The 26,922-nt window shown below is 35.3% G+C and overlaps 1 long non-coding RNA gene across 1 annotated transcript; it reads left to right on the top strand.

The window, feature by feature from the left end:
• The first annotated feature begins 6,046 nt into the window (after positions 1-6,046).
• On the top strand, positions 6,047-26,288 carry LOC121423356. Its single transcript, XR_005971277.1, has 3 exons — positions 6,047-6,202; positions 24,010-24,099; positions 25,626-26,288. It is a non-coding gene; the product is annotated as an uncharacterized LOC121423356 (long non-coding RNA).
• Positions 26,289-26,922: the final 634 nt, after the last annotated feature.

Raw genomic sequence — 26,922 nt, 5'->3', positions numbered from 1 at the left:
TGACCCAATCAATTATGCAAATAAGATAACGGTACCCCATCAGCCCAGGCCCTGTTCGCTCCAGCTCCCACAGATCACGCGCAGATTGAGCCTTCTTATTGATTAGTATTGATCATTAAGTCATTGAACGCGCAAGAGCGTGCATATTCGTTTTAAAAACAACCTTTACTTGGCGCTCAGCTTGGAATCATAATTATTTTGAATTATCATCAACCAAGCGAGGACATAGATATCTAAAGTTATTGATTTTGGTGTAATCGCAAAAACCTCATTTCCTTTTGTTCAAGATTGTGCCCCGAGCCGGCCCGGAGATATCGTCTTCTTTCCCCTTCTTTGTTTTTGTGTGTGTTTTTTTTTCTCATTATCGCCTAACTTCTTTTTCTTTTATCTTATTCAAGTCGTACCCTCTCCATGCACCCTTTACATTCTTCCGGTTCCAAGCATTTTCTTCTGTTCCTTTTTGAGTTTCTTCTTAATTTTTTTGTATATACCTCGTCGTTCTCCTCCTCACGATATTCTTATTATTATTATTATTTATTATCAATCTTAATTTATATTTGCATTATTATAATTTGGCAACACAATTTTATTCTATTTGGAGCGTGATGCTCGATTTGAATATGGTACACAAAGTCATATTAAGAATACAAATGCCTTTATTCCATTCTCTTCACAAATATGTGTAATCGAATGCACCCTTCTCTTATTTTTCTTTTTTTTTGCAGCGGCAAATTAACGACCGAAGCAAAGTGATCCATTATCTTTAGTCATAGATGGCGGTAGACCATAGTCGTCCCCGATGTCCCTTAATTGATTTTCATTTTTATTCTACTGCATTTTATTCGCATAGCTCATTTTGCACATTTTGCCTTCAGGACCGGTAAAGGCCCCTTCCTGTTTTTCATAAAATTAATCAGCCTAACTGCATACATGCGCTTCATTTCAAATATCTACAAAAAAAATCATATTGGGGAAAAAAATTTGCATATTGGGGGTGCACCTTGATTTTTTTTCCCAAAGTATAAACCTTAAACAGAATACAGGGCGCTTATATATACATATAGTAACGCCCATAGTAAGCGCCTTAACATAGGCGGATCCAGGGGGCTGATGCCCCCCCCCCCCCTATTGGCAAAGCAAGATACATATATTGCTCAATAGGCTGATATGAAGTTTTAAAGTCAATATACAAAACATCTTTCAGCTCGGATATCGAACTTTCATAAGTTGATTTATAAATTGATATTAAAAAAAGTGCTTTGTAAAAATGTCCGTCTCATGGTCTGAAAATAAACATTTTCTGTTCGCGCGGCGCGCTCGTAGAATTTGATTTGTCAAGTACTAGCATTTGTTTTCGTTTATTACATAGGCTGTAAGAAAATATCCCTTTTCAGGTCTGATTGTCAAGCTTATTAGCTAGAGCTGCACGCTCGCATTTTGTTCGATGATTTTTTTATACAAATTATTCTAGAACAAACTACTTAACATCTCCCTTTTCATGACAGTTCATCAAAATTTTCGGCACGCGATTTGCGCTTGCATTAGTAGTTAAAAAAATGTATTTTAACTCCTGCATTTTATTCATAATCACAAAATGCTTGAAATGCAAAAGATTTAACTCATTATAGACCATTTTCTATCCTTTCTCTATATGCAAAGATTCTTTTTAAAAAAATTCATGAACGTTTATATACATTTTTACGGATGAATAATTTTTTAAACTGATGCTCAATTTTATTTCAGGAAAAATTTATCGACTTCTTTAGCGGTTTCTTATATTCAAAATTAACTTTAAAAAGATAATTTTTGCATTGGACTTTTTATGGACTTGTCAAAGGCATTTGACATCATTGACCATCACATACTGCTAAAAAATGACTCTTGTGGTGTCAGACGTCTTGCCCTTAAATGATTTGACGATTATCTATCTAACATAAGTCAATAGTGATGGTCAATGGTGTGTCAAATCATCAATACATCATCTTAACTGCATGGGGTGTCCCTCAGGGATCTGTCTTGGGCCCTCTCTTGTTCCTTATATATGTCAATGATATTATCAATGCTCATGCCTAATAACAGTAACATTAAAACACTTGTCTTGTCGGTAAACAGAGAACTATACAGCAAAAGTCTCTACCTGGTTCAAAGGAAATAAATTATCTCTGAATATAGCCAAAAAAAACTATATTATATTTATATCAAGGAACAAGAGAGTGCCCAATGACATACCACATATCATAATTGATAATCTTGTAATTTCTAAATTGAAGAATATAAAATTTCTTGAAGTTACTTTTAATGGGATCATGGATTGGATCATACACATATAAAAAATTATAAATCTTTATCTAAATATGTTGGTATCTACACTGAAATTCACATTATCTTCTAAAGTTTTAAATATCTTTTATAGTAGCCTTATCCTGCCACATCTGAATTATTGAAAATATATTTGAAGAGCTCACTTGCAAAAGGGGTTAGGTCAATTTTACATCAAATTTGACTTTTATGTCTCAATGTATAGATTTTTAGTAGCTGTAAGATGATTCCAAAGAAAAGTTGAAATTCTTATCAAAAAGTGAACTAAAATGGCAAAGAAAAATCACCTTTTTTTCAAAAGGGGTTAGGTCCATTTTACTTTAGTTGCAAAAGGGGTTATGTCCACACAGATTTTTTTTGGGAAAAGAATATCTTAAAAAATATGAAGACAGGTAGGTTTCTTACATAATATGTTCTATGATAGGGTATCATGAAAATTCAGTTTCGCATAAGAATATTGCAATATGGGACAATAAAAAAAATGATTTTCTTCGAGTAGACCTAACGCCTTTTGCAACTAAACTCTGCTGAAGAACTCATTTGTCAAAGGGGTTAGGTCCATTTTTCATAAATTCAATTGATTTCTGTCTCTAAACCTCAAAATTTTAGTCACTCTGATGATACCAAAGAAAATTTGAAATTCAAATGAAAAAAAAATGAATGAAAGTGGCAAAGGAAAATCACTTTTTTAATCAAAAGAGATTGGATTCATTTCAGTTTGATTCCAAAAGGAGTTAGGTCCACAATGATATTTTTGTAAAGTATATAGAAAAAAATTGGAGACAGGTAGATTTCTTTTATACCCAATTTTATGTTCACATGATAGGGTAGTACATCATGGCAATTTAGTTTCTCATAAGAATATTGCAATAAGTGAGAATAAAAAACATGTTTTTTCTCGGAATGGCCCAAAGTGGACCTAACCCCCTTTGCAACTAGACTCTTTATTTGGGAGTAATACATACAAATCACGCCTTCTAAAACCATACATCCTATACATGTTCTAAAAAAATCATCCGATTAACTACAAAGTCCCATATGCAAAGTGCTATAAAACCCTTTTCAAAAAGAAGAATATTTTACCTGTACATGGATTAATTCCTTGAAATACTCTTCATGTACTCAGTTACAAATCAGATTTTCCATTGAAATATTGTAATATGTTTTCACTCAACTCAAATGTTCATTCATATGCTATTTGACAAAAAGGTCATTTTCATGTTTCAAAAGGGAGACTTTCTTCTTCTTTTAATTCACTAGCTTTAGTCGGTATACAAAAAATGGAATCAACCCCAACTTTCTTAAGATATTGCTCAACTGTATCCCGTTTTAAAAAATATTTAGGGCCTATACTTAATGGAAAATCTTAAAAATTACCAGGGTTTGTGTGTGTGTGTTTGTGTGAGTGAATGTATGTTTATAAGTTTGCATTTATGTCTGCTGATAAAGTTTATGTTTTGTTAGTTTACTGTTTCTAATTGTAAATTTGGTCAATGCTTTTTTGGGGGGGCATTCTCTCCAAGCAGTTTGCTTTTTTATTTATGATGGTTCTAGCCATATTTTGTACTATTTATTGCATAATTACTGTATGTTTTGTTTATACATATTTTTATGGTTTAATAAATTGAATTGAATAATCTAAGAAATATCAAGTGAATTAAAGCAGCCTAAGATTTTAGAGAAATTTCGAAATTCCAGAGCTTCAACTCTATCCGCGGGAAGGAATATCCTCTCCCTGCATGCTTACCCGTCTTTCTTCTCTGTTTTGTGAGTAATGGGTAATTAAATGTGGCTAAATCTGATCTAACTAGGCATTTGATACAAAGGTGAGCATTTAAAGGACAGATCCACCCCAACAAAAACTTGATTTGAATAAAAAGAGAAAAATTCAACAAGCATAACACTGAAAATTTCATCAAAATCGGATGTAAAATAAGAAAGTTATGACATTTTTGTTAGAAATAATCGAAACTTTGAAATGTCATAACTTTCTTATTTTACATCCGATTTTGATGAAATTTTCAGCATTGTGCTTGTCTGATTTTTCTCTATTGACTCAAATCAACAGTTTTCTGAGGTGGACGTGACCTTTAATACCACTAAATGAATGCCCTTTTCTCTTCTCAAACTGTTTATAAAACATTTTAGCTTACGAACTTCGCGCGTGAAGAGGGATTATTTCAAATTCCTCAATCTTTTCTAATGTGTTGAGCTCATATTATAACATCTTTTAAAAGAAAGTTTTTTTTTAATCACAGCAAGTCAATTGTATTAGAGGTGATAAGGTTATTAGATTCGCAAGATACATACGCAAGATCTTTTGACAAAAGTCTTAAGAAATGATAAATAACATCATTTTTAAAAAATCGCAGAAAAGGTAGATGCACCACGGAAAAAAGTACATATCCGAAGGTACTTTCAAAGCTTGAATAAAATATTGCTTTCGCTACCAGCATTCCCGAATACAGCTGAAATCCGTGAACCAATTTAAATCACTATGGAAGCCTATATTTTAAAGAACTTTTACTATTTTCATTACTCACGACGTGTGTGATCTCTTTCTAAATGTTATCGGCCAACATGAATATTCTATGCAAATTGTGGCGTACACCGGGGGCGAGCAGACCCCGCGGCCGGGCTACAGACGTGGGGCTTGGGGGCCAGGGACCATCCATAAATTTTAAATTTTCACGATTTAAAAAAAGGAAGAAAAGGGTAGAAAAGAAAGGAAAGGAAAGGGAGAGAAAAATGATTACAATTTGTATATAATAGGCCTATGCCAATCACAAACTAGACTTTATTTAAAGGTAAAAATATTGCGCTTTCAAGCTCGCTTACAATTTTTTTTTTGACATCCCATACGCCATTTCTGTCCTCTTTAATTTTTTTAAAAAATATTTCGATTCGTTCATTGTTATTTCTGCGCGTGTGTGTGCAAATTTAGCTCCTGGATTATGTTCACCCTGAACTAATGCAGGATATTGTGATTGCCCAATATTAAACTAAGATTGCGTACGGTAAGGCCTGTGTAACTTTGGGAAGGAAGTCACAAGTATCGTCGAGATTGTGGGAGGAGGCAACTCACTAGCGTACCGGCTACAGGGGGGGGGGCAGACGAGGCACAATCCATGCAAATGACGTATCCCTGCCCCCCCCCCCCTGACAAGCTTGAAAGACTTTTTTGCCCCCCTGACGAGCTTGAAGACCTTTATTGCCCCCCTGACGAGCTTGAAGACCTTTTTTTTTTTGCTTGCTTGTCAATTTTTTGGCAGACGTTTTCTGCCCCCCCCCCCCCTGACCTGTGGAAAAAATCCTAGGTACGCCACTGGGGCAACTGCGAATGAGGAGTATGGTTTGGGGGATCATATTTTCGCAATTTGAAATTCCTAAAACTCTTACAGGGGAAAGGGCAGGTGAGGCCTATGGCTTACTCCTCCCCGGAATTCCTCATCCATTGCTGTTATTGATGTTGATTTATATCATTACTTAAAATTCGAATTGGAACCATTACGGGGGTCATTAGCCCAGTGTTAACCTTGCACCCCACTTGCACCCCGTCTTGCACCTTCCTCCCCCCCCCCCCCTCCCACCCCGACACTACGGGGCCGATTGGATGACTGTCATTCGGGGGTTCCCCCGAAACTTCAACCGCGTCGACGTCGTGCGTCAAGTCAAGGAGAAGTCGAGTCGACGAACGCATGTGATACACGTTTGGTACAATACAGCAGACCATAAATGAGCAGACCGAATCTTAACCATAAGATTCACAACATCGTCTGCTGAGCTGAGCCCGAAGAGAGTTCTAGGGTGTCGTCCATGGCTGTTAACCAGTTTGGAACTTAAGCAAGAAAACCAATGGATGCCAAACCAAAGAGATTGACAAGTAAGTAGCTCATTCTTATTTTAATACTATTTATCATGTTTATAAGCAGCTTTGCGCTTGGTTTGTAGAGAAATTGTTCCATATACCGTACGGTACCTTGGCTTGGAATCATTACCGGTATCTTCTTTCGCAACACGCCCTGTTCTCCGGGCAATTCAGCGGTCAGTGCAGCATTGCCATTGGTTTCATAATTGAAGCAAACTGGCCGATTTTTCATTTAGGCATTGATATTATTAAGTGTTAGACTTGATTTTCTATCTAATACCATTTTTTAAGAACAATTAGATCGAGATATAAAGTGGTTTTTAAAAAAAATAGAACAAGAGACAGGATTTCAAATACCAAAGATTGTGAGTGCATTGATTTGAATGAGCATAATAGATAACTTTTTAGAGCCTTCATATTTGGTTCAGAGTTTCAGACATTGTAACCCTCATGGATATGAATGGAGAATATGATGAAGTGAAGGTCAAACAAAAGTGACCATATATAGACTAGACAGGAGTCAAAGGAATAACTAGACAGGAATAATCGTTTCTGGGGATTTAATTAACAATTTCTGACATTTTACTATCAGAGCCAATGAAGCTCAGCGAAATTACCAATGTGGAGAAAATAAAGCTTTTGGTCCAATAATACACATGCCAATTTTTGTGCAAGGTATGCCATTAAAGATGCAACTAATTTTCCTACATGTATTAATAATTTGTATTATCTTGTTTCAAATTGGTTTGGATGCTCACTGCTCGGTTCTCTTGGTTGGGTCAAATGCACTTCTCCGGGGGGGGGGGGCACTTCCATTGACGAGTGGATACCATGCGCAACGATGGGGTCTCGAAAAACACTCTAGACACGTATTTTCCATTTTCTGAAAATGCACTCCTTAACAAGTGTTGGCTTGTGAAACCATACCCTTAACAAGTATTGGAAACAAAACGATACTCTGGGCAAGTTTTCTGAATTGACCCCCTAAACAAGTACATCAATATTTTTATTGTTATGTCACGGACGTCGGTCATCGGCCTAACTTCACCCAAATCATTGGGTTTAAATAGTACAGCCCCACCTCCCACATCTCGCCCAAATCGTACTCTAAACACATACATGTAGTGTTGACTCTTGGGGCAAAAGTAAATCCTTTATAAAACATTTTAGTCTTAATTTTTTACACCCTCGCAAATTTGACCCTAGACACATAGCTTTCCTAGCGAAAATAGATACCCTTTTTCATTATTTTAGTGTTTTTGACTTATCACGTTATGTATGTAATGTGCCTTATCTTGAAAAAGACATCCTTTTTTTGATCGTGCTTGGTATCCACTCGTCAATGTAAGTGGCCCCCCCCCACCAGCACTTCTTTGAAATTTATGCCAACTCTTGTCTTTCATACTCAAAACTTGATATTTTTTATATTTTGTCTTAATTGTTTTGGGATTTGTTTTCCCTTTAATTTACCTTTGTTGCCCTACATGTAATTAATTAGTTCATGACGTGGACTATTTCCTTTCTATTATACTTGTACACCTATGTTCCTTTGTTTGATATTGAATACTGAATAAAAAGGGATGATGAAGAAAAATTCAGACAATAATCCTCTCATTTTATTACTTTTGCTTGATAGCCACTGAACGTATATGCTAGGGACATATTACATATTAAGCCCCCTCCCATTTTTTTCCCTGGCAGTTTTTTGCCTCTGGATTAGCCCTACCTCTGATGGTAACATTTGACCTTTTTTTTTGGGGGGGGGCTTTTTAGATTTTTTTTTTGGGGGGGTACAGAACTCACCAACCACCAACACTGTGCAACCCCCTTCAATCCTGGATTCATGGACCAACTTTAACCTGGCATATAATACCCTTTTCATAAACCTATCCTCCAATTAGCCGCTTAAGAGTAATGTGGATAATTCAATAAAAATTGCGTTCACAAACTCCGAAAATAAGCCGCATTATATTTACGAGTGCCAGTACTGAAAAAGGCGGATAATCATCATGACAACTGGACACGCCCCCTCCGATGCGGTTGTGTTGGAAAAGGGTAACCTTGTGACCTCACCATGGCAATTATCCGCATTATTTGGAAATGCGTTCATAAACTCAAAATGCTGCTAATAGCAGCATCAAAATAATGCGGATAACTCTGGTCCTCCTCCGATTTTACGACCAAATTATGCTGCTATTAGCCGCATAATTGGGTTTATGAAAGGGGTATAAGATTAATTTTAGACAAATCAGCTAAGGGGGTTTCCTTCAGGCTCAGTGATCATTGATGAATCCATTTTACACCTGTCATAAACTTGTCATCACACTCATACGGGCTTTTTACATGTGTCAAAGTCATAGGAGTTCTCACATTACCACATTTGAAATCCCTCAACCATTGGTAGTAGAACCTAGAATGTTTGTCCGGAAACATTAAAGCCTGTTGATGCTAATAGTGGTAACTGGTATGACTTTGATAGTGTGTGTGTGTGTGGGGGGGTGATTAAAATGCTGTGGGGGAGATCTCGATCCTACAATTGCTGTGTTAGATTTTTATTGAGGATGCTTCATAAAGCTGAAATGTCAGAAAATGTATATTAAAAAAAAATTATGTAGCAGTTGGGCAGTTAAATATCTTACAAAGTGGCATAAATAAGATTGTCCCTCACTTCTTGATAGGTACAGTATGTAGGCCTTCCATGTGTAACTCTCTTTTTAATACACAGCTGCCTGCCTTTTCCCATAGTGCAGAGAGCAAATGGCAATGTGTACAGGAATAGAGCTCTCCGGTCTGAGGGTGACCAAATTAAAGCACATGATGTTTGACAGAACCTCATCGTGGCTGTAGAGTAATTAATTAGTTCTGATGTGTTTTAGATCTTATCTTTCTAAAAACTTGATTGCAAGGTGTTTTGTGACAGTCGATGAGAACCAGATCCCCATAGTTTTTCTCTCTGCTGATCAATAGGCCGATATGTCGTTCCCAAGACCCAGTATTTTAAACCTATAAGACAGTTTCTTCGACCCCCGATTTGAGGTCTTGTGAGGCACACCAACACCATCTGTCAATAAATCTGAATTTGAGTGCCCCTCTCAGCCCCCCCCCCCCCCCGCTACTATCCTCTCCCCTTTGGTAAATGTTTTGAAAAATTTTATGTTTTTTTCATACAATGCAAAAATGGTACTGCTGCACAATGTACACATAATTAATACAAAAATAATACATTTTTCCTATTTTCACAGCTGATAACTTCAGTTAGACAGATTTTGTTTATTCCTTCAGTATGTCTATTCATACAATCATATTAACTTAAATTGATTAGGAAGCTGATCATTGTCTGGCTTTTGATGGCAGTACGTCAATGGCCTCCTGCTGTGAATGCAAGCATGGTTACTGAGGTTTTTCTTGTTAATGTTAGGCATCAGCTCACCTTACACTCAAAGAAAAGGGCACAGCTATTGTGAAAGTTCAATTGAATTTGGTTTGGGTGCTGAATGGATTTCATTCAACCTATTTTCCAGTGACTGAATGAATACGGAAGAAAGGAGAGATAGAGATATAGGCCTGTAGAGAGAGAAAGGGAGGGAGGGATTTAACATATAAAAAAATAGTAAGATGTGGGGAAAATTTATAAAGAAAGACATTAAGGAGGAGGAAGATGAGAAGTAGATGGAGGAGGAGGAGAGGAAGAAGTAGAAGAGAGAGGAGAAGAAGAAGGAGAAGAAGAAGAAGGAGGAGGAGGGGGAGGAGGATGAGAAGTAGATGGAGGAGAAGAAGAAGTAGAAGGAGGAGAAGAAGAAGAAGAAGAAGAAACAAAAGGAGAAGAAGAAGGAGGGGGAGGAGGATGAGAAGTAGATGGAGGAGGAGAAGAAGAAACAAAAGGAGGAGGAGGAGGAGAAGAAGAAGAAGGAGGAGGAGGGGAGAAGACGAAGAAGAAGAAGGAGGGGGAGAAGACGAAGAAGAAGAAGAAGAAGGAGATATCCTGAAAGTACATGTACCCCAAACTAGACAACAACGTTCTTATTTAAGTGAGAAATAATGGCAAATGCATATCGATGTACATTATTTCTTTTGTAATTTAAAGAAAAGGCAAATTGAGATTATACTGGTGTTTACTCAAAACCCTTTTTTGTCCTATTTTGCATGAATGAGTGTGCTGTGGAATCAATACTTTGCAATGTGAGTGATAAGTGACTCATACACCTGTAGATTAGCCTCTATAGCAGACCTTTTCATGATTTTAAATGACTAGGTGTGAAATACATTTCTCACCAAAAATTAAGGTACACTGGTTGTCCATGTTAAACCAAGTGCATAATTGTAGTGAACATATTCGTTTCCATAATTTTTTTTGAAGCAAGCATATTTACATTTAGAACATTAAAAACATCAAAGTGAGTGAACAAAGTAATCGAGCTAGTCACAAGGAAATTTTGTTGTTGTATCTAGATTAAATTGAAAGATCTGCATGATACAGAGTTGCAGACTTTAAATGGAGTTTTGTGAGAATATTGTATTCACAGAAGTAAAAACTGTTTTCTGACCCCTTGTCAAATGTTTTCAGAGCAAAGGTGTGCACTTAATCCAGTCCCGGTTTTGTGAGTTGTACACGTACATACATGTAGATATTGGTGATTTTGGTGAGCCTGTCTTGATGGGGAAGGTATATTATAGTGACCAAATTAAATTTGACCTGCTACCTTGTATATGTCTCGCCTTCCCTTCACCTGAGTAACAGTTGTAGCTCCTAATTGGGACATTGGCAAGTGCTACTTGGCAACATGAATTTTAGGCTATATTAAGGTCTGTATTTTGAGTCTATTCCAATGACCCTCTGGAGGAGGGCACTACCAGAAGAATGTGTCATGCAACATGAATTACCTCCTCTGTCAGGCAAACCACATACATGTACATGTAGGCTGTCCATGACCTGTGACTGTGCTACAGTGGTACAGAAACTCAAAGATAATCAACAGAGATTGAACCATGATCTCAATGCCCAGTATGTAGTATCACAGACCAAGATTTATTTTTATTAAGACCTTCCTTTTCTTTAAAGAGAAATGCCAGTAGTTGCAGTAAACACTGAATTCATGAGAAAGTCTGTAAAACCAGGCTTAATTGTCAGTATATCATCGAGGATCTAGATCTGGTACAGTTACATACATAAACTGAACTTAGTGAAATCTTGAAAGCTACGTTGAAAAATGTTCACACTGAAGATCACCAACACAGATAGGCACACGTGGGACATTATTGCTGGAATAAAGACCAGACGGAAGTGACCCAATCCGCGCTTATTTTGCTGATTTCTCAGCAATTACACAATTTCTTCCAGAATCCTTTGGCACATATTTTTTATTCATGAATACAAACAGACACTTGGGTGGTCATTATATTAGATTCTGTAAAAAGTCATTTTGAGATCGTTACCAAAACTGGAATTTATCTTTAAGTATGTCTGACACCGTTGTATGAAGGTCCACAATGCCTTGTGCTGCTTGGTACATGTGTAGGCCTATCCTTTAGTGTCTGCCAAGCTCAACTTCCACATTAGGTAAAAGACAGTAGTGCCAGCAAACAATTTTTTCCATGAGTAAGTCTTTGAAATCAAGCCAGGTTATGTCAAAATATTATACATGTATACATCTAGTTCCGGTATATTAATGTACCCTTATCTTTGTAAAATCATGAAATCTTAGCTCATTCTGATGTTCACTAGCACATAAAAGCATGTGTGGAACAGTGTATTGAAATTGCTTCGAAAATACCTGAAATTTGATGGAATTTCGTGCTTATTTTGCTAGTTTTTCAGCAATTACGCATCTTCTTCCAGAGCTGTTTGGCACATATTTTTTTTTATTTATAATACAAACACTTTTAATTTCATTGGATTCTGTTCGAACTCATTTTGAGAACGATATCACAACTGATATTTATCTTTAAGTCACAAGAAAAGATATTACTTGAAGTCTGTGGCAGTTCAAAACAGTCAATTGGACTTTAACTAGCTTTATATTTTGTTTTGAAGAATGACTTTTTAAATATGAAAATGGTTAGCTTTCTTATTCTACTTCCTATCGTTATAAAGTCATATATTCAATCAGAAGCAAGATACAAAAAACATTCTTTTTTAATTTTCAGTCAAACATCCTTTTCAGAGTTTCCACAGATCTTCCATAAGTTTTGGGCATGCACATTTCATGTTTGAGTTAACGTCAACTTCAAACTCCCACTTCTCCTTATTCCTTTATTATTTTTGTACATGTTTAATAAATAGTCAAGTAGTTATTACAATTGGTCAACTTTGGAAAGTAAAACATTTTTGCCATTGTTCATCAACATTGTGTTTGAATATACCTGTAAAGGCCTAATCATTATAGATTATGATATAAAAAATCTGGTTCTATTAGGTTCTATTAAAGTGGTTATGTAAAATAACCAGTCAGTCTTTCCATTTGCATGAAATAATCCAATTAAAATCAAATTATTTTAAGAGACAGTTTTATGAAAGGACAAGGAAAATCAGGCTCATCAAATTAAATTATCTGATGTGTACACTTCTCACTGAGCACAATTTGATAATCTTTTTAAATATGAACAACTCCCGAACACCTGCAGCTGGCAGAATTGGGGCAGAAGATATTCACTTTATATCTGGATGAAAGATATTTTGACACATAACAAAGGTATTAACTCCTTACATGCCAGGTATACTGCCACTCCATGATATTTACGTGCAGGCCCTATTATTATTTGGTGAAATTATTTGCAGCAGCATGTTAAAAGTTAAACTGCAGTGAGAATTGTATAGTTAAGGGTAGGGGAAATTCCCTTGCCGGCTTTAAAGTCACCATAACCAATTTGAAAGGGAGTCAAAATCATTCGCAATTTAAAGAAGATCCTTGCAGCTACATGTTAATACCATTTAGTACCAGGGAGATGTATCTGTCATCCCCCCGTATATTACTGTATTTACTTTAAAGAATTACAAATAAAAAACTTTTTGCTATAATTAGATAAAATGCCTCACACTTCACCAGCTTTAATTCTTATTATTCTTTATGACACTTTCAAAATTCATTGTGCTGCCGGATGTCTGATTTTATATAGACATTATGCAGAAGGTTTTGACTGTCTTTAATGCACATAAAATGTAATTTTTTCATCACAACTATGTCAATCACCTGACAATGAATTCCATTTGCAGAGCTGATCTTTCTTATGATAGAGATTTCTAAAGGTCACTAGTGATGTGGAAATAAGATTGTCAATTGACATGGTTATTATCATCTTGATTGATCAAAAGACAGTATTATGAGTAGGTGTGCACATGCAATTAGACATTTCAGCTGATAATTCAAAATCATGAAGTCATTGTTTCAGAATAGGCAGGAAGGTGAGACTGAAATCTACTATAGAAAACAGTTTACTTTACCTTCATGCTTGAATGAAAAATAATAATTTAAATGGGAAGAATGTAGCTATCTTTGTAGAATCAGCTTTACAATGAGATCATTAATAGATGGATGGTTTGGAAAATACAATTTGTCTTGTCATTTGATAAAATTGTTTCTGTCGAATGTACTTACACATGCTTAATCAGATTTAAACAGGAAAAATCATGATGCAGGCAAAACATCTATAGATGAATGTACATACTTCTGTAAAATTGTTAACTTGTGACTCATACACACGGTAGAGATGTACTGTATTAAGCAACATTTTGTTCTCCCTGAATTCTTTTACTATAGGCATCAAACTTGCTTTTCATGTTCCCCTTAGGGTAATTTTGAGAGTGCACCTGTGTGCGATATGATCTGGTAGTTTGATATGTTTACATTAGGGTCTATCTTACCTCCCTGTGTAGGGGCCTTTTGATGTGAAATATTATAATTCAATGGCATACATGTACAAACACTTGTCTACTGGTAATTTTTTAAAAGCATACTTTTGTAATTGGTATCATGCTAACACATTACATTTGTGTTTTTATTGTAATGTAAAAGATGTTTCTGAAATGTCATGGTTTCAGCCATTATCAAGTTACCCAAATCTCTTCAGTAATAGTTAAAGATGAACCATTCAGACTACTTCTCCAAGGAGAGGAGAATATTCCGTCCCATCCGCATCATCTATTCTCAAGCTGCCTTGGTCGAGCAAGTCTTTGCGAGACAACATTTTGAGGGAAAGTGATGTCGGGTTCGTAACTGGTGACACTCAGCTTTTTCACCGAATGCGCAAGCATGAACTACCTAGTACAAAAATCTCAGAGGATTGACTCCAGAGATCAGTAGCAACCGTGGACGTTCACTTGGTCTACACCCATATTATCTACTTTCTTTATGGTCTAATCCTGGTTTTACTGCAAAAAAATAATCTACTATCCATTTGGTCTAGTGCCACTACGCCCATTCACCATTTTGCCTATTAAATTTGATACCAAGGAGATTCAAACAGAATTTGTCTGTTTGAAGCTCTAATTTTCTCATATCCACTTGATGTACCACCACTTTGATATAAGATACCATACGAACCAATTTTTATTTGACTTAGTGCAAAATATTGATAGCCATACTCAGGAAATAAACTGAACAAATTCAGTTTTGAATTCCTTCTCGTCTTTAGGTTGGCTGGATCATGTCCTACAGTAGCTGGTGGGTCAGCGTCACACTTGAACTTCACTTGTTCACATCTCCAATACTTGTCCAGTCCAATCTCGAAGCTGTAGACAGTAGGGGCAACTAATTCATTACTGAGACTATTCCATGGTTTACTCATTCTCATTTAAAAAGATTCCTTTCCTTTTTCAGTGACTGATCTTGAAACATTAGAGCGGTGAAGTGGAATTAAGACTATCTGGGCATTAGATTAAATTACAGTTAGACCAAGTGATGATTGTACCCAATTTTACAAGTTTAGAATATATCGATGATAGACCAAGTGGATTTAGCCATGATAGTATTCAATTGGACCATTTGCTAAATTGCTGTAGTAGACTATTAAAGTGGATCTCTTACCCTTCTCCTTTGGAGGATGATTTGAACGCTGAATTTGTAGGATGTGGGAATTCTGAAGGGAATATAAGATTTGTCACACGTTCTTGGTGAATCATGATGGATAGTGTTTTCGTAAAGGGGAAAAGGTATTCCAAATGTAGCCTAGAGGGTAGAGCTACATGTAGGGAAGGAAGGAGATAGCCCGGAACCATTCAAATTTCAATCAGGAAATTGTTACCTCAAAAGGAAATAATATAAAGTCTGCTATCATAGTGATTAGGTTGAGCTATCTATATTCAATCACATAAAAATAAACCGTGTGGTTTCAGACTGCCTCAAAGTTTGGCAGTTCCAGGTATTTACTTATCGGTAAATTTACCCCGATCAGAAAATACCAGGTAATTTTGGCAGTGTAAAAGCAAATGACTAGAACTTTTCGCCCATCTTTTACATGCAGTGTGGTGCATGCGACCGTCAGGGATGGATGCTGAGCTAGCGATCTTGAATCTTGCGCCTTGCTTGCTTATCAGACCACACTGCGCATTCCTGAAGGGTGTGTTGTGGGGCGGTGTGAATGTGGGATTAATTAACGGATATTTTCTAGCCTGAAAAGATTTCGTAATTTAACAGGATTATTAAAAATTTCTCTCTTTCTTTAAAAAACTAAACATTTTTTAACTATTGAAAATCTGATTTAACTACAATACCTGAATACTTGAAAGTTAGTGATTAGTGTCACTAGTTAAGGTAATTTTGGATAAAAATATCGGGAAATGTGAATAAATTTTTAATGAACCTGCCATAATGTACAAGTGTTTGACTCTTGTGGGATGTAAAAAAAAAGTCAAGATTTTGACTGATCCTGCATATTTTAATCAGTTAATTTTGTGCGCATACATGTAGTTTACACTCTGCGCGCTGACGTCAGAATGGACGAACAGGTGATTAATTAGCTGCGGGTATGAGCTGATTTTTCTCATCTTCTGCACTTTGACTGCAGATCCGATGCATTATATCATGAAGCTAAAAAATGGAATTATTCCATGGACCATTCAAAAAAAAAAATTCTACAATTTCAAAATACTTTACTCTGCAGTGATGCCAAGAATCATGAATATTATCCCGAGTTTGAATTTCAATTTATTTTATTTCATTTTCAACAGAAGAACAAAGTAATGAGGTCAAAATAGTTACAATGAAATACATGTAATACAGACAAAATAAATTCAGGCATGTACAGTATATGATATTTATCTATAAGTAGAAGTAAAACAAAAACAGTATTATATAAGCAAAATATCATAACCATTATCAAAATAAAATTCTGAGAAAATGGAGGGATCCACCAAAAAGCAGTGTTTGTATTGTGTGGACCCTTCTAAATAATTATTTTAGAATAAATGGTTATTTATTCTAAATGGTTATTTATATAAATAAATAATTATGTTAGAATAAATGGTAGAGTGGTTTTGATTTTTTCTTCACATAGACACAAAGCATTCGTCGCATTTTTGTTGTTTTAAAAAGCACATTTGCTCTAATAAAAATGCTGATAGTTAAAAAACAAGCACATGAACCCCTATTTTTTAATGTTTGTACCTCTTAGGTATACCTTCCTCTACAACTCTGCAAATTTTATTGAAAATGACATGGATTTTGAATAAAGTGCAGCATTTATTTATAGTTGTAGTTTGTAGTTTGTTACTGAAATTTTACATTTTTAGATGGGGATTTTGTTATCTTTTACGACATTTTTGAGAACTGACAGTGCTGTTAAACATAAAATTGCAAACAAATACCACTATAAATAAATTCTCCATTCTAATGATACAATTATTAACTCTCTTGCGAAATTTGATGACTTTTTCATGTATTTTGACTGAGTAATAGAGGTTTAAACTCATTGCAGTAATCTTGGGCGGTCTAATAATGCCAAATTCTTTTGAATGTGCAATTCTTAAGAACATCAATTTGGGTGAACTTTGAAGCTCTATAGCAAAAATCAAGCACATGGACTTATGTTAATTTTTGCATATTTCGAATATTAAGGTTCTAAAGTATTTATGTGCAAAGTTTGGTGAAAATGACATGGATTTCACTTTAACTGTGCAACATCCTTAAATCACCTTTTCATTTGGCATTTATCCATTTACAACTTGCAAGTATAGAAAGTAGAGATGGTTTGATATTACTATTGAGTGTTGATTTGTTCCAGTTTGCTTAATTGGCTTTAATTATTCAGCATAGATATCCCCGAAAATTATGAATAAGAGTAAAAGTTTATATGCTGCAAAGGACACATTGAACAGATACGCAATTGAATCACATGGTGGTTGTGGTGTATGCATATAGTAGATTTCAGATTGTTGTTTTTATGATGATTAAATATCATGTGTATAGGCCATGGAGCTGAAATAGCTCTATGTACATGTATAGGCTATTCTGACATGTAATTCCCTGTAATATAAAAACCCTGCTTCAATCATTAATAAGACTTATCATTGATATATTGCATTTAAGCTTGCTTTCAGAACATTATTATTATTAATTAATTGATCTATGAAATTGGGTTTGACATTAGTTTTACTTTTAGTTTCTGAAACACCCATAAAGTGGGAGGGTCCTCCTTGATATACTTGTATATTGTGATTTTAGAGATGCAATATAATGCAGGAAAGCAATCTGTGTGAAAGATATATTGTCGCATCAGTGCAACTGTGCCCTTAACACCACACTTTGATAATAGCATAAATGAGGGCATTGTGTAAGGGTGTTTCTGCACCAATGCTATGCTTGTCTGATTTATTAAAATAACCAATTTATCAAAAATAATTCCAAGCAATGACAGATATGCTAGAAGAAATGTTGTAAACTGTATTTTTCACTTTTAAATTTCCTGCTATCTTCCTTCCTGATAGCATAGTAAGAATTACAAATCAGTCATTGAATTTCAAAGGAAGTTAAGGCCCTGGAATGGACATTGATCGTTATTCTCATAGCCAGTGGCGTATCTAGGATCATTTTTCTCCAGGGCAAGGACTAAATAATGGTTCCATGTCATTTGCTCCTGCAACAAAAGCTGCAATGGACAATCTCCACATTAAGCCAAACAAGAAACCTAACGTCCAAAACAAAATAAAGTTTAATCCTTGTCTTTACATTATTCTGAATCATAAACTTTCTTACAATCCTAACTCTAACCCTATGCCATGTGATATATTAAGACTGGAGAATTATCACAGGAGCAAATGTCGTGTCACCTATAAAATATTACCCCTTGAAACCTTCTATGCCTTTGGTCGTTCATTAGATTTAACTATCTAGGTTTAATATTCCTTTAATTTCTCCCCCTTTTGTTCTTGTTCCCCTGCATTTTTCATTTTCTACACCCCCATTATTCCCCTTGATATTCAGATGTACATGTAAAGCTTCAGTAGAAGAAAGAGCAGATAGGGAAAAATAGAATAAAATGAGACAAGAGGACTAGTAGCACCCCCCCCCAAAAAAAAACAGCTGTGGCTGGTCCCTCAGTGAAAGTACACTGTACATGTAATATCTAGTTTTCTAGTATCACTGATTTTTTTCCACAATTAGGCCATTTTATTGTAACCTGCAAAATTTTCTGAATGCAACACTATTATGGTCTTTTGGTTTAACATGGATCTAGCATCCTTCTATTTCCTTTTTATAAATGTCTCAAATTAGCTTCTAAGTGGATTAGATCACTTTCGCCTCCTTTCCGCCTTTCTTAACATGAGAAACTTCCTCTTTGCTGGATTGAAAAGGAAATTATGACTGATTGATTACCTTTTAATGCCTTTAAACGAAAGTGCTTGCAGTTATTTGATAAAAATCAAAATAGCCATGGCTGCAGACAGTTTAGCAACAGTTATTTAGGGAGTTGGTGTTTAGATGAAATTGAATGTGGAATGCCCTTGGTTTTTATAATGAGTTGTGCTTATAAAGAGTTGATTTTGACTTAAAAAGAAAGTATTTTATGGTTGATGTTTGTTCAGTGTACACTCTTTCTATTTCATGTGAATCTATAGTTCTGTTTTAGTAATAAGTAATGATTAACAGGATTAGAGACTGGAACCACAAATATATGAAGACTGGAAGTCTTGCCCAAAGTTTGATGCAACATTTGTTGTTGTTTTTTTGTTGGGTCCCCATTCAACATAAAAAGGCTGAAAGTATACTATACAATCAATGGCTCACAAGATTAATATAAATGAACATTAATTCCAACATACTTCTGGTGCTGTCCATACTTTTTTGGGAAATGATTATTGACATTTCATTTCAGCCTTGTTCATTTTTCAAAGGTGTCTATATTTTTTTCAGTCAAGAAATTAACAAATTATCTGACACTTTATACACATGTCATTGGTTGATTTTTTAAAATACTTTTTTATATACATGTATTATAAACAAGAATTGTATGCAATTTTATTCATAAATTTTTGTTCATAAAGAGCCAGAATGATAATACTGGTAATCATAAATTCTATGGCTGAATTATTGTATCCCCGAACAGAGTTTGGAGGATAGGAGAGACCGGGGTTAGTTGGAACATGGGGTAAGTTGAAACATTGTAATTTTCTTTAACTCCTGTAAAATAGATTTATGCAATACTGCCCTCAATTTATTGCAATAAGAATTCAACACTGTTATATTATTAATTGCAATGAATTGAGGGCAGTATTGCATAAATTTATTTTACAGGCTTTAAAGAAAATTTCAATGTTTCAACTTACCCCATGTTCCAACTAACCCCAGTCTCCCCTACTATGGATTTGGCCTTGTCGCGCCGCCGCGTCAGCCACAGAGATTTCCCTGTGAACGCTCTATCAGCTGCATTTCTTCTCCGATTGTCTTCAAATTTAGCATGAAGGTTGAGTATATAAAGAAGCCTATTGATTTTGGTGGGGGCAGAGATCACATGGTAAGGTCAAAGGTCAATTTCAGGTCAACATTAAAGTTTACATGCAAGACTCTCTTATGACACTTAACTCCGCAACCGTAAGTTAATTTCCAACCAAACAGGGGATACATGTGCTCGGCTGCGCGAACCGCCGAGCATCTCTAGTTCTCACTAGAAATGAATGCATAATATCAAACAGCGACAACAACAACAAGAGAAAGTTAAATGGAAATAGTTGAAATAAGTTGACACTTAATGCTAAAAGGGTACTCCTTGTGAAATAAAATAAACATCACTGAGCTGAAAATTTTATCAACATCTGAAAACAAATAAGAAAGGTTAATATTGAATTTGAAAGTTACTGTAAGCTATATTTTGTGAAAATAGTTATATGGATGCCATAATGAATGATATGTATAATGCAGTTGGTGGACTAATTATGTAATTTCTACAATTTTTTCTCATTTTATAACAAATAATAGTTTCTTTATTTTTTTACATGTCTCCCTTGTAACAAAATACATTGCAGCAAAATGCATTTATTCAGTTATCTATCTGACATTGCTCAATCCTTGAATAATGTCAAACAAGACATGCTTTAGAACTGTTTCAATGAAATCAGGGACGTGAGAGGGAGATGAAATAATGCAAAAATTTTCAAATGTCTTTGTTATTCCTTGTCCAAATTTGGTGACAATTTTCAGTGTTTGGTTTTGTCTGATATTACTTTATCTCTTCAAATCATATCATTTTAAGCTTTGGGTACCCCTTTAACTGAAACACGAGAACCCTTAAAAAGGAATAACAAGTATGATACGTCCTTCCGTAATGGCCTCATATTCAATTTGAGATACTTACACCTCAGTCACATTTGCTCTACGACGGCCATACGGCGAGTCAAAAACAGCTGTAAAATTAACATTATTGTACCAGCTACCTATAGATGGTTTGAATAAAAATGAATAAAATGGCTGTATTCAACTTGCCGTATAGCAAAATGTGACTGAGGAATGAGGTATTATTTTATACACAGAATGCATTTACATGTATATGCGGGCCACAATACTAAATTAGCAAATGAATTACGGTCATATAATCAGTGTCATTTTCTGCTATGTAAAGAAGAAGCACTATTTTAATCACCAAATTGATTTGGATCTAATACCAAAACTTGACTTGATCATTAATGATATGACTGTAGCTTACAATAGGGCCATCTGCACCATCCCAAGTTTTCAAATTATCGCGCTACTTCTGATTCGGCAAATTATCCCGATCTGAACAATCTCGAGATTGTTTGCAATGGAGACGCAATTATCGCGCTAGTTCGTAGGATTAATCTTGAGATTGCAATCCCAAGTCAACTTAGGATTATTTGCAAAATAGCGCACTATTTTACGAATTATCGTGCTAATTCGTAGGTGCAGACGCACTGGGGATTATTTATCACGGCGTCAGACCATAATGCATCGATGCCTCAAGCAGGAATCGCTCTTCTTGCGATGGTGGAGACGGGGATTCTTGAATCTCGAGATTAATCGCGAAGATGGCCGATCGCGCTCGAGATTGAGCAAACTCGAGATGGTGCAGCACCGCCTTAAGGGTCTATTGCGTACATTAACAGGTATCTCTAAACAACATGTTTTAATGTTGATATGGATGATAGTTGATAGGGCTTGAACATTTTTTTGTACTTGTAGCATAAAGTCATTGTGTTAAATATGAGGGTACATTACATATGCTTGAAAAGTTCAAAGCATTGCTGTTCTTTATCGCTTGGCCTTGCACAAAATTGTTAAATGTGAATAGTAAAACGAATTGATATAGAATCCATTACACAGTGAAATAAAGTATGGTCACTAGTCACACTGGCTCCTTAATTTTTCTTTGGTTTCATGTTTGTTTGTTTTTCTGTTTGTGAGGGTAAATTTTCATTCCATTTTGCTTTTTTTTTTGGGGGGGGGCATTTTTGCATGTTTTTATACCAAACTTTAGAAACTAAGTCTGCATTCATAAATGAGGAGAACAGCAAAACATATCAACTGTACATTACTGCCTGATACCTGCACATTGTAAGTGTCCTAGGCATTACAACATGGGTCCATAATTATAATTACAATTTCATCTTCATTTTCAACAGGGAAATCTACTTCCCTGGATTCGTTCAAGGAGCAATTTCCACCATAAGTGGAGTAATATAATATCAATAAATCATTGTTGCAAATACAAGTAGGTAATTGAATCTAATAGTAGAATACAGGACCCATGAGAAACATTTAAAATTGGAATGAAGACGTGGGTAATCATTTTTGTTCCAACGTGAATTTTGACTGGCTTATGTATTTACATGTAATCTCCATAATATTCACAAGTTTATTTTCTCTTTCAGTTGTAGTGCATGTTTGTTCATGACTGCAAATTTGAGGTGTAAAACTAACACTGAAGTTATCATGAATGAAGTTGGAATAATAGGCCTACTTAGTTTGGTTGTTAGAGGACTAGTTAAATCCAGTAGTGTTACATATTAGCAACATGTGTTATTTTATGGATGTAAATAGATATTTTAAATTATAACAATGTTTCTTAGTGCTTTACAGATTATTAACAGTGTCATCAGATTTTTACATGCCCCCATATGATATTTTAAAACACTTTCTCCTCCCTGGGGAGATAACTCCCCATGACACTTTTAAAGTGCATCTGAAGACCTATTTCTTCAACCTTTAAAGCATTTGATCGATAACTTAATACACAGTACACTCTTAATCTTGTTTTGTTATCACTCACTGGTCTGACTGGCTTCCTATGGGGGCTGGTGCCCTTATATGCTAGAGCTCCTGTGAGTACTGAGCTGACCGAGCTTGCCCCTTCAATTGTCAGTGAACAGAGCAGCAAATAGGAGGGCACCAGCCCCCACCCGGATGTAGCTAGGAATTCAAGTGGGTGATGCAAAAGTGTTCTTTTAAAATCGTGTACCCGGTTTTATTTGTGAAGATCTCTTTTTTTACTTTGTTTACATGCATATTTGTTGTTACTTGTAAATATATCCAAACGAACTGTTGCTTGGCTAGAGCCATGAGATTCTCTGGATGGTGTGTGCACTCAAGAAGATATCACAATCATTATTATTTTTATCATAACAAACAAGCATCCTCTTGACAAAACCAGATACTCTAATCGGAAAAAGAAATGAAATCGTGCGGTAAATGGTAAAGTCATGTGACCTGTTGTTTCTGTCACAGCTTAAGCAGTATACTGAGCTTAAGTATACCGGTAGGTTGTTCTATCAAAGAAAAAAAAAGGTCATCCTAATGTGATAAAAAATTGTTTTAAAAAAATAGAGGGGCTTGATATTTGTATGCACGCAGATAATCTTATCAATTTTCACGGAAACGTGTGATATTTTCAACAAAAAATCACCCCAAATCATTTCCTGCTTTACCAATTTAAGTGGAAAGATGATCATAGAGGCCGTTCTCATTACGCTTTCTAAAACTAGTTTACTGGAAGCCGATTCAGGAAACCAGTTTGGAAGATCGCTTTGCTATCGTTCCCACTTGATCACACGAAAGTGGTTTTCAAAATTACTTCACGTAAAGCGCTCTTGTTGCTATGGAAACATCTTCGACCGTTCTCACTACACGTTAAACTAGTTTTCACTAAACTAGTTTCCAGTAAACTAGTTTTAGGAGCATATTGAGAACAGCCTCATACGTTCACACTATCCTACCTTGTGTTACTAATATGTTGCAAAATGTCTACTTTAACATATCTTATGCACATCATGTGATGAAAATCTGACTGTGTATGTAGTGTGAGAACTTAAAATGATTTGGTTGTTTGTACTTACATTACTTTCTCTATCACCTAGCCCCCTTTGTCTGTTTTATTCTTTCTAGATGGAGAAGCAAACGTGAACGGAATGGATGGATCAGTGAACCGAGTGCGGCAGCTCCGCAAGAGGCTCTCTCTCAAGAACTTCAAGAGATGTAAGTTTCTACAAGCTGTAATTGTAGCTTCTTTATAACAATAGACAAAGTCTATGAGTTCAATGATGAGAACACAAAGAGAATTAGGAAGAAAACATTTTTGTTGTTAAATGCATTTTTGATTGAATACAAAAATGCACATTATTCTTCAATTTCCCTCAAATTTTTATTTTCTCCATGATCTGTACTCTTTAATTGTTCTCTTCTACGTTTCTTTAATCTTACTATTTGGCTTGCAACTCTTGTGTCACTTTTACCATCATTTATTTTTATTCCATTTCCTCTTTGTCTCCCTTTTTGCTTTTCTACCTCCCCCCTCTCTTTCTCTTATTTTTTTTTCTTTCTTTGCAAGGCATCAACCTGTCTTTATATCTCTCACTTTCCTGCTGACCTTCTAATGCTGTGTGTTCCATTGGTTTGGGAAACCATAGCAACATTAGCCTGTCCAGCGCTTGAAATTAGACTCTTACAAAATGTAAATTTCCTATATCGTTCAGCGACCAGTCAACCACCAAGAATTACCCACTGACCTTTTTTCCTCATATCATTGCCCTCAGCCTGTCTCATCTGTGTCATGTGGTTATTTGTTGACAAGGTCTACTTTAACATCTTCTCTAGATCTCTGCTATATTAAACTCATTGAAGATAATAGGAACCATCCACTGTGGTCTATGTTTCTTCATACATGTTTTCTCTGTGATAATGTTGGTTCAACTTTAAAGACTTGAATTTAATTCTCTTCTGAATAAATTTACCAAATCCTTTGTTATATTATTTCCAAAGATACTATTCCAAAATATTATATTTTTCCAAAGTTAAACAGATCCTAACACGGTATGTATCATTTTGATATTTTGAATTCATGTATGTATACCACGGAATGTTTATAACTACTGGAAGTGGAGCAGAAGGCGTATTGTCACAGTTATTTAGTTAACTCTTTCTCCCCCTGGCATTCCATTGGTTAATCTCTATTTCTATTATTCATTCTTTGATATTTGAATCATATGTATTGTTTATGTAATTTCCATTTTGCCAAATTAATAGATAATAATAATATTGTGTAAAGTATTGCTGAGGAAAGAAGTAAATTGATAAGCCTGGAATTTATTATGTGCTTCGCTGCTTTACACAGTTAAAGGGCTGTATAAGATTTTTTTATACAACACTGTCCACTTTATGAACCTTATTACAGTAGTTGTTTAGTCGTTTAAAACAAGTGTTTAAAATCTTGAACAAAGATATATTTTTTTTAAATTGATCTTTATAATTTGACCATGGTTGTTTAAATAGTCAAACAACTGTAAAGTTTGTAATATTAAACATCATTTACTTTCAACTTTTCCTTAGATTTTATTTGTGGTTTCATGCTACTTCCTGTCTTATTGCATGATATTTTTATTTATTAGTGGTGTGACATCTTACTCCTTCAGTTGTGCAAGGTGACAAACCTATCTTTGAGTTTGAGGCATTCCTGATTTAGCATTAACAATTTGAAGGGAAATAGCTTTTATTTTGTATTAAAGGTGGCTGGCAGGTGGGAGGTGGGAAGCGCTGTTGGCCAATGCAATGCATGACTCCCTTTATCGATCTTGATTTTGAGATTGGCTCTCTCGTGATCTAATATCTGCTACTCAGGGTTGAAGGGATTTCTTTCCTATTAACCTGATGTACTGTGCAGGTAAGTTGAGAAGGAGATAAGAAATTGGTTGGAATCTTTCAAGAGAAAAGAGAGAGAGCGTATGCTGTTCTGACCTTTGCCATGCACAATGCGGGCTTATGTTTCTTGCTGGTACTTCCCTCACACCCAATAATGAGTTAATCAACTTTGACTTTCGGTGGTATCATGTCTACATCTTTCCACATGATTTTGACATTTAAAAGACACAGGAAGATACTTTTCAGAATTCATATCATGAGTTAATATAAATGAATTATCAAAATATGTTTTAATTCTAATCTGTGCATACATGTATCTTGTACACAAGAGCCTGAAGAGATGAGCAGTTTCTAATTCATTTCATATTGTTGCTTTTATGATTATAAAATGATGATAATAATAGCTGGATTTATAGGGCACTTTTTGCCTGAGGATACAAAGTGCTGCTATTATTACCCTCGCTTGAGCTGTGCCGTAGGTGCTCAAGCATTCAAGGGATTTCTTCCTACCTATAAACCTGGGTTGAGTGCAGCACAGTGTGGGTAATTTTTTTTGCTTATATGTGCTCAAGTCCATAAAAATATGGCCACTGCACACATTATGACCGGTCCTCGATCCAATATGGAGCAAATCGGATTTTACGCATTTTCTGAAAATGTGAATGAAATTTCGTTTGTTACAGATTCCAAATTAATTAAAAGAACACTAATCTAACAGTTTTGAATTTATTACAGGCCTTTATTTTGGAGTAAATCACAAATTGGTTTCAAATCATAGCCAATCATTCGACTGCTATGACTTCATTACGACTAGATTTCAAATTCCCTTTAAAAAAGGATGATATCATAGTCACAGGTTTGAATATAGTTTTGTTTGATGATTCAGAACATTACACAGTAGATATTCAATGTGTCAATTTTTTTCAGCAAATCCTACTGCGTTTTATTTCAAAATTGGGTCGTAGACCAGACCCAAGGTGTGTGGAGGGCTATACAGATAATCATTTTAAATAAATTCTAATAACGAAGTAATTTTATTCAACTCTTTCTCACCCACACAAGAAAATATTGAGCGAAATAGTTTTAAGAATATACGTAACAAGTATATGTTGTTTCCAAAGCATTAATATTCATGGGAGTAATGGGGATATGGCACAATTAATC

This window comes from Lytechinus variegatus, chromosome 1 (assembly GCF_018143015.1).
Source record: "Lytechinus variegatus isolate NC3 chromosome 1, Lvar_3.0, whole genome shotgun sequence".
Taxonomy (NCBI): Eukaryota; Metazoa; Echinodermata; class Echinoidea; order Temnopleuroida; family Toxopneustidae; genus Lytechinus; species Lytechinus variegatus.
Note: the sequence above shows the minus strand (reverse complement) of the source record. Positions and strands in the feature narration are given on the sequence as shown.